The sequence below is a fragment of the Neophocaena asiaeorientalis genome, unplaced genomic scaffold (genome assembly GCF_003031525.2).
Source record: "Neophocaena asiaeorientalis asiaeorientalis breed wild unplaced genomic scaffold, Neophocaena_asiaeorientalis_V1.1 scaffold121, whole genome shotgun sequence".
Taxonomy (NCBI): Eukaryota; Metazoa; Chordata; class Mammalia; order Artiodactyla; family Phocoenidae; genus Neophocaena; species Neophocaena asiaeorientalis.
Window position 1 is genome coordinate 1,015,596 of NW_020172142.1, and position 8,707 is coordinate 1,024,302.

Genomic DNA, 8,707 nt, shown 5'->3' on the forward strand with positions numbered 1-8,707 from the left:
ATTTCCTTTTCATTTTGCCGCATGGGGCTTTAAGGGTAGGAAAAAGGCTTGGAGCATGTCACACTGATCCAGGAGGCAGAAAAGAGAGCACGCTGTGAGGCAGAGTCCCTGCTGGCTGAGGGTAAAGAACAGCCCAGGAATGCTTTTCCTGCCCTGGGCCAGCTGCACCTGCTAAATTTGGGATCAGTCTTCTGGAGGCAAAGCCTCTGCAGGATTCACCCAGGGAATTCCTGGGAATTTCCACCCACTTCCTCTCCTCCAAATGGGAGCAACTGGCTTTTCACCCTAAGGGCATTTGTGTCTGCATTTGGGTTTAGGATACATTGTTAACTTACCCAGGCTTCTCAGAGAATCCACAGCCACAGCCGTCAGCGTCTTTTTAGGAATGCAAGTGAAGTTTCCTTGAACGTTCTATTTTGTGTATGTGTATGTGTGTGTGCGCGCGCGCTATTTTTTGTTTACTGTCGCTTTTAAAAAAAAATACCATGTTGAATGTTTGAGGGCAGTGACTTCGGTACTAATTGCAGGCATGTAAGAAAAGGAGAAATAGTCATGCGGACAAATGCACCTAATAGATGAGATGGACAGCTGTTTGGTGAGAGTGTGCCCTGTGGGGCTCAAAGTGGGGAGGAGGGAACATCTTCAAATTCACATTGGGAGGAGGAGTAGGGGGTAGGTCAGGAAGGGGGCTCTGAGGAGGTGATCTGGTCATGGTTCTCACTTCCGTTGTCCCTGCCAGGGAGGATGCTCACCCTCTATTTCCTGCCCTAGCAAAGCCTTTCCTGTTAATACCACCCTTTGTTGCAAGGCTTGCAAGCAGACCTTATCTGCAGCCTGCGGTAGCCCTTGGGACATCTGAGCCCGCCTCCAGAGTGCCCCTGCTCTCCAAGCCTGCAAGACAAAGAGAGGTGCTCTATAACAGCTGTGATCATGAGATGAAGGAGAACATCCCTGACCCCTCGCTTCGAGGACCCCTTTGGCAACAGTGGAGGGAGCTTGAACTCTGAGGCAGACACCAACCAGGAGCTCAGCAGGAGGGTCAGTAATAACGGTTGGAAGGGAGGGGCCTAGGAGACTGCTATTCCATAAGCACACTGGGTAGGGGCTCTGCATTAAAGATCACTCAGAGGGTTGATTGCAAAGTGAACAATGATAAATAAGTGTGCAGTACAAATGCTGTGCCAGAAACTATAAATTCCCTCAGTTCCCCCATGCATTATCATTCCCATTTTACAGATGATGAAACTGGGATGCAGAGAAGCTCAGGGGCTAGTCAGTTTTGAATTCAAACCCATGTCTTCTCCCCACAAGTTCCTCCCACTCTACTGCACGTGGGGATACAGGATTATATTTCAAACCAGCGGTTCTCAGCCTTCCCTGTGCCGCCACATCGTCTGCGTTCCAAGGCTCGCACATCAGTGACTTCCCAGATTTCACACAGGGATTCCTCACCAGAAAGGCAGAGAGGAGGCCGTGTCCCCACCTCCACCCCTCTGCAGGGAGGCCCATCAGATTCAGAGGGGGCCGTGTGCCTGGTTCACACTCCCCAGAAATTCCAAACTACCCTCCAGGCCACTTGAGAAGCACTGATTCAATTAAGCTAATAGCTACAGGGCTGGTGGCTTAACTTCTGCCCACATAACGGCCATTTTCATGCCCAGGGACAATCTTGGATTAACACTTGACACTGCCCTCTGCGAGCTTTTATTCCTTGTTTCCTTTTAATGTGGGAATTTATCAAAGGACTACCTTTTCCATCTAGAACATTGACGTCCAGGGCCAATGGAGGTACAGATAGTGGGGTAAGAGGAGACAGGGACTCTGGAGCTACCTGGGAACAGAGAGTGAAGAATTTAAAGACTGAAAAAGGTGTGAGTTGGGTTGGGGGCAGGCTCTGCCACAGTGACAGGAGAACAGGAGGGCCCCGCAGTAGATGATGATGGTGTCCCAGCCACATCCCCTCCAGTCCACCCTGGAGGATTCCTGCAGCCAGCTAATGGCCACTTGCTGATGGCTTCCTGGGCCTCTCGGCCTGAGGGCATCCTCTGTCCATAGGCACATGCTGAGTCCACATTCAGATCAGGCAGGAAGGACTGGGGAGTAAAAAACACCTCAGAAAATCTTTCAGCCAAGGAGGGATGGGAGCTAGTGAACAGAAACTTCAGTTTCCTCTGCCTTGGTGAGAAATTCTGAGGTATGTTCTACACTGGTTCCCAGAGGTCCCAGCAGGATTGAGTCTCACTCACCCACAGAGGTGACATGCCATTAACACCCCCTGAATTGTCCTCTTTTCCTTCCCTGTATCACTTCCCCCTCCCACATAAGCCACCTGCACCCAGGTTTTTGTCTTAGAGTCTGTTCTGGGGAGACCCAAATGAAGACGGGCACCTGCGTCAACACTTTCAGCCCAAGCCCTTTCTCAGGCTTCCATTCCACAAACCAGGTGCCTCCAGGACACCCCATCACATCCCCACCAGATGCCTCATCTTGCAGTGGGAACTAACTTCTCCTTCCTCTGCTGAGTCAAGTAATGGCATGGAAGTTCTTTTCTATGATATCACCTCCCCCGACCTCAGATTAATTCCAGTGACCCAATTTGGACAAAGTGCAAGCTAGAATCGGGTCTTTTGCTCGTGTATTGGGGGAGAAAAATCTCTCCCTTCCAGCCCCAAGAAATGCTGGTTGCCATTTGTGAGGGTGAAGACAGGTCCCGCTAAGAATGGCTGATGCTGACCTACTGGAGAATGGACTTGAGGATATGGGGAGGGGGAAGGGTAAGCTGTGACAAAGCGACAGAGAGGCATGGACATATATACACTACCAAACGTAAGGTAGATAGCTAGTGGGAAGCAGCCGCATAGCACAGGGAGATCAGCTCGGTGCTTTGTGACTGCCTGGAGGGGTGGGATAGGGAGGGTGGGAGGGAGGGAGACGCAAGAGGGAAGAGATATGGGAACATATGTATATATATAACTGATTCATCTTGTTGTAAAGCAGAAAAAAAAAAAAAAGAATGGCTGATGCTGTTGGGGCCCCCTTACCCCTTCATGGGCACCAGCCACTCGCCACTGCATCTCTGCCTATGGGCTTTCTCAAAAACCTCAGAAGGCTGCATTCCCTGAGTGCCAGGGAATTAACACTCCCTATGAGCAGCCCTCCACCAAAGGCTGGTGGGGTTGTTACCTCGCCCCTCGAGCAGGGTAGCACTGAAGTGTGTGTTCTACATGGTTTCCAGAGCTTCTCAGTGGAATCCAGCTCCAGGCACCCACAGTGAGAGCTGGCTCGATGCCGCCCCTTTTTCTGGCTGTCTTCCCTTCTCTGTGTCACTTCCCCACATCCCCACTTGTACTTCCTGCATTTCCCAAATGACATTCAAATCCCTGCCTTGGGGTCTGCTTTGGGGGAACCCAAATGAAAAGGTGACAACTCCGAGGACAGAGATAAAATAACAGAAGGGGGGACAAACCTATTCTTTGTCATCCTTTGAACTCTCGATGAAGCAGAGCCTGAGGCACTATGTTGCTTTTTATTTTTTTGCCTAAACAAATCTGATTTTCTGTGTGTGTCGGTTGGAGCACTGAGTCTAATAGATATATCTAAAGTCCTGCAACTGCCACTGAATATTCCAGATCCTTCACAAGGCGGTCCCAGCCTTAGGTTCTCCAGTGTTCTCTTCTCACCCTCCCCCATCTCCAGTCACAGACCAGACTGGGCTCCTTGCCGGTCGCTGAAAGCCTTCACATCCTTTCGGAAGCTAAAGCCATCCCAGCCACCCTGGTGCACGATCCCCTTCCCTGTTGGACCAAACACCACTCAGCTCGCAGGGCTCTGTTCCGAAGCCTCCTTTGCTCCCTCCTGCCAGACTAAAGCCTCCTCCATTTTCTGGTAGGATATGATTCCTCCTTCATGGCCCTTTCCACGTTCCTCTCATGTTTGTGATAGGAAGAAAAACTCTGCTCATTCAATTAACCAGCTGTCTTAGATGGGAGTTCTGGGGTGCTGCTTTTTTTCTGTTTCTTGGTCTGGATACTCGTCATTCACCTGTGTTCACTTTGTGAAAACTTGTCACACGGTATGGCTTCTAATGTGTACACTCTCTGCCTGTATGCTGTATGTCAACCAAAGAGTTTATTGAAAGATAAAATATCACAGCTCTCAAGTCCTCCTGGCAAAGAGAAAGTCCTTTTTCTCCTGAGGACTATGATACATTTCGTTGTACAACTTTGGGGTTAGGAGATGGGTGAATGACTCACCCGAAAAGAGGGAGAAAAGCCTTGGAGCTTCCCTGAATGGAGAAGGGGTGGTGAGAAGAGACAGAGTGGGAGGGAGACAGCCTTACTCCCATAGTGCCACTGCTACTCAGCAGATCTCAGCTGTCAATGCATATCTAAGCTCGAAGAATGCAGGAGTGTATATTTTTCTGGACTGTGGTAAAGTGGCTTAATTCCAGGTGTCTACTGACACGGTGAAATGTGGTTAGCACACTTGGTTCAGTAGCTGGCAGTAAAGAGCCCGGAGAGAGAGTGCACTCTAGATTTTAGCATTTGTCAGTGGGAGGACATCGGTTATATGGGGCCAAGAAATTGGTGGTGAAGCAAGTTCAGTTCCTATCACAGGCGCATGGGCATAATATAGTTATTTCAGTGTGGCTTTTCTCCTTTATCGTTCTGTCAATTTCTTGAGGTTGAAAGCAGCAATTGGATGTATAGATCAGTGGATGGATGGATGGATGGGTGGATAGATGGGCAGATAGATGTGTTATCTTTGTAGCTGCCCTCTTTCCTCAGCTCTAAGCATGAAGAAGGTACTCAATAAATTTCTTTTTGCATGAATTAATGGAAAATTGAAAAAGATGAGGGACTTGGGATTTCTTGGATAACCCAGAATTCTCCTACTGTAGAAACAGCCTAACAGTATATAAAGAACACACATTTTCTAGTTGAAGAGCTAGGTTAAAAATCTCAGTTTTAACACTTACCGCTAGTTATGCAAATTTGGACAAGTCACAACCTCTCTGAACTTCAGTTTCTTCACCTACAGAATAGGTGCCTGAGGAAAGAAGTACTTTTATAAATTGGAAAGTGCTTTTTTCAGATTTCTACGTTGGGAGGGTCGTTTTCAGGACCTTCATTCTAAGATGACATAACTCACCTGAATGGTGTACAATCTCTGTCCCCAGATGCCTCTCCCACCTGTTTGTTGGCTCTGGCATCATCAAGAGTGTCGAAATGCACATGGTCACTGATTTAAATTCACACAGAGCTGTGATTTGGGACAGATTCATTCATTCAGAAAGAGCAACTTTTCTTTGGTGGGAGGACACTGGGAATTTCATTGGGGGTGGGGAGAGGATGCAAGAGAAGGGCTTTATTTCAAACCCGTCAAGAAAGGGAACTCACGGGGCTTCCCTGGTGGCTCAGTGGTTGAGAGTCCGCCTGCCGATGCAGGGGACACGGGTTCGTGCCCCGGTCCGGGAGGATCCCACATGCCGCGGAGCGGCTGGGCCCGTGAGCCATGGCCGCTGGGCCTGCGCGTCCGGAGCCTGTGCTCCGCAACGGGAGAGGTCACAACAGTGAGAGGCCCGCGTACCGCAAAAAAAAAATAATAATAATAAAAGGGAACTCACGCCTCCTTTGTTCTTCGTCACTGCTGCGTGCTATTGTCATTTGTGTTCCTATTTTGTTGAAGTGGGCAGATGTTACATGAACTTCGGAAAGGAGTAAGCCAGGTGTGTCTTCTCAGAGGTAACGCCTGCAGGGGGAGCACCTGGGCCCCCTCCTCCAAGCCCTGCACAGTGCAGGGGGTGGGGGGCATGATGTTTGCCAGATGCACCCCCTCAGCCTCCCTGCAGGGCCCTACCCAGTAGTGGGCCGTTACAGTTATCCTGTAGGTCAGGCCTTCTGGCTTGGCAATGGCTAAGAATTCCCTGACAGTTTTATCAAAAGGCAGATTCTGGTTCAGAGGGTGGGGGTGGGGCCTAAGACTCAGCATTTCTGACAAGCTCCCCAGATAATGCTGACACTGCTGGGCCATGGCCCCTACTTTGCTTATCAAGGCTGTAGACCCTTGTTAAATTAACAAATGAATACGTGAATGAATAATAATTTATCATATTTCCATTGTGTACATCATCAGCCCCCAGCTCTTTCATCCACTAGGAGACGCTTACCTGTCTACCCCTCCCAGGAAATTGCAGCCTGTTCCTCAGAGCTAGCTGTCTGACCGGAAGCCGGGATCCGTCTTCAGCCACATGGTCCCGTCTCTGCTTTTGAGCAGCAGCTGCGTACCCCTCAGTCTTTCCACCCCCAGCCTGTTCCCTGTAACTCACCAGGTAGCATTTGATGTGAAGATGAAAGGACCAGCACACCTGGGTGTCTGCCCCACTCTTCCAGCTCCACTTCCTCAACATCAATCACTCCAACCTTCTCATTGATCCAAATTGAAAGCTGGGCTACCCAGCTCTCACTGCAACAAATTCTGGTTCACAGCTGACCCCGAGACCAGCTCTGCTGCCCCAAGAAAAGGTGGTGGGGCCAGTCAAGTGGTCACTTCCCTCTGGGGACCAGCTCCATGTCCAGCTGACTGTCATTTTCTTCCTAAGACCCCTGGTGCTGCATGGGGAGCGTCTGGGAATGGGAAGGGGAGGACCCTGTGCATCTTCAGGGTTTGCTTTGCAGTACACTGCCTGCCAGGTGGTCGGCCTCAGAGCAGCCTGCTGGTACATGTTCTGTTCCCAATCCCTGGTGATAGGATGCGCTACGTGTTGAGTAGTATCAGGCATGAGCTAAAGGCTTAGCCTCTTGTTTTCAAAGCTTCTTACTGCACAAGAGCCTTCTTCAGAAGGAATTGCTGAGGCCAAGAACACCTCTTCATGTCCAACATCAACCAGATTTTCATCTTTTGAGTTCCTTCTGCTGCATCCCTCTGGGTATGGGGAGTGCTCGCTTTCTGGAGGACTTTGGTTCCCTCTGAACACAACTGATGATTCTTGAGGACATTTGGAAGTCAACAGTTCAACCCATATTTACTGAGCACCTAATAAGTCCCAAGGACAGCCATACTGCTGAGGATACAGTGGTCAAAAGAACACAGACACCCCTGCTCTCCTAGAGCACACATTCTACTGGGCAAGGAGAGAAAACAAACAAGTCAATAAATAAATAAGATATTTAAGGTGGGGGGAGACACGATGTGACTTATGTTTTAAAGAACACACTGGCTGTTACATGCAGAAAGAATAGAGGGGGAGGGGCACAAAGACCAATGGGAAGGTCATTCACCAGAGAGCTGATGGTGGCCTGGACTAAGGGAAGTGGCTGGATTTAGACGAAACCTCCACTTGGTGGCAGCTTTATCACCCTACCCCCTACAAAGTCCTGCAAAGATGCCTTAGTGCAGGAAGTTACCAGCCCTAGACCCTCACTGCCTAGCAGCTGGTAGCTCTTCCCAGCATCTTTACACTATGAGGCTGTCCCCCACCACCTGAGTGCAAACAATCCAACCTCCGGCCACCATCCACCTTTCTCCTGGCTTCTGCTATTCAAACCAGGAACAACCAATAAATAAGCATCAAAATGCTTTATTAGCACTAAATATTTCGTCTCAATCTTAAACTGCCTTAAAGTTTGTAGCTGAATGGGAATCTGCTATTTCCTAAAATGTATTCAGTCCAGTTTTTCCAGGTCTGGACCCTGAAGGTGAAATTTCCGAGTGGAGAGCTGCTTGACTTTCTCTATTCCGTTATTGCGTCATGTGACTGAAACCAGTGTTTGCTGACAGCATGTCATTTCTGTCCCTGCCCTTCATGACTACTGGGCTCAGCAATGCCACTGTTATTTACAGAGACCAAACCCCATTCCAAGTTTCCCTGGTGAGGCAGTCATTGTGAATGGTAGGAAAATAGTAAGGGGGGGTGGACCTGTGACCATTTCTATTACTACGTTCCCTGATAGCTTTTTTTCTTGCTACTTCAGGATAAGGTCTGAAGGGCCAGGGGGATAACAGAAACTCTAAAGCAGAATTGCCACACCCTCACAACGAGGAATGGAAGTGTTTAAAACTGTGGAAGGCTTATCTGAATTGCAGTTAAATCACTTGAATGTTGATAAAGGAATTAATGAGGAAGATGGGATTTCCTGGAACTCTTGACGATTTTCCTCTTTTTTATAGACTCTTAGTTTTGGAAGGAATGAACAAGCCTGATTCTCTCATTTCAAGGAAGAGGAAAGAGAAGCCCAGGGAGAGAAAGGAACTTGCACAAAGTAAAACGAATTGGTGTCCGTCTTAGCCAAGTTTACTCCCCAACGCAGAACCTGGGACCTGGGCTTGCACAGTTTGGGAAATGATCCTAAGAAATAGGAGTGGGGTGCTGGGAAAAGGGAAGGAGAGAACACCAGCTTCTGTCCCTGCTGGTCAAGGGTTTCCCCGTGGGATGCTCACTCCCTGTACTCCTGGCCGTGGGCATCAGAGTGGCTGAGCGGATATCCCAGCTGACCCAGAGCAGTCAGGACGCCGCTGAGGAGGTGGTGAGGTGCTCCAGTGTTTCTCTACAACCCCTGACCATCACTGACCACTGGGGAAGCTGTGGCCACTGGCCATGTGCACAGGATGAAAGGCAGCTTAGAATATGGAATTCAAATGCACAAGTGTTAATGCTTGTTGTGAAATACTGCCTTTCAAATAGGACTGCCAGTATTCCAGACTATGG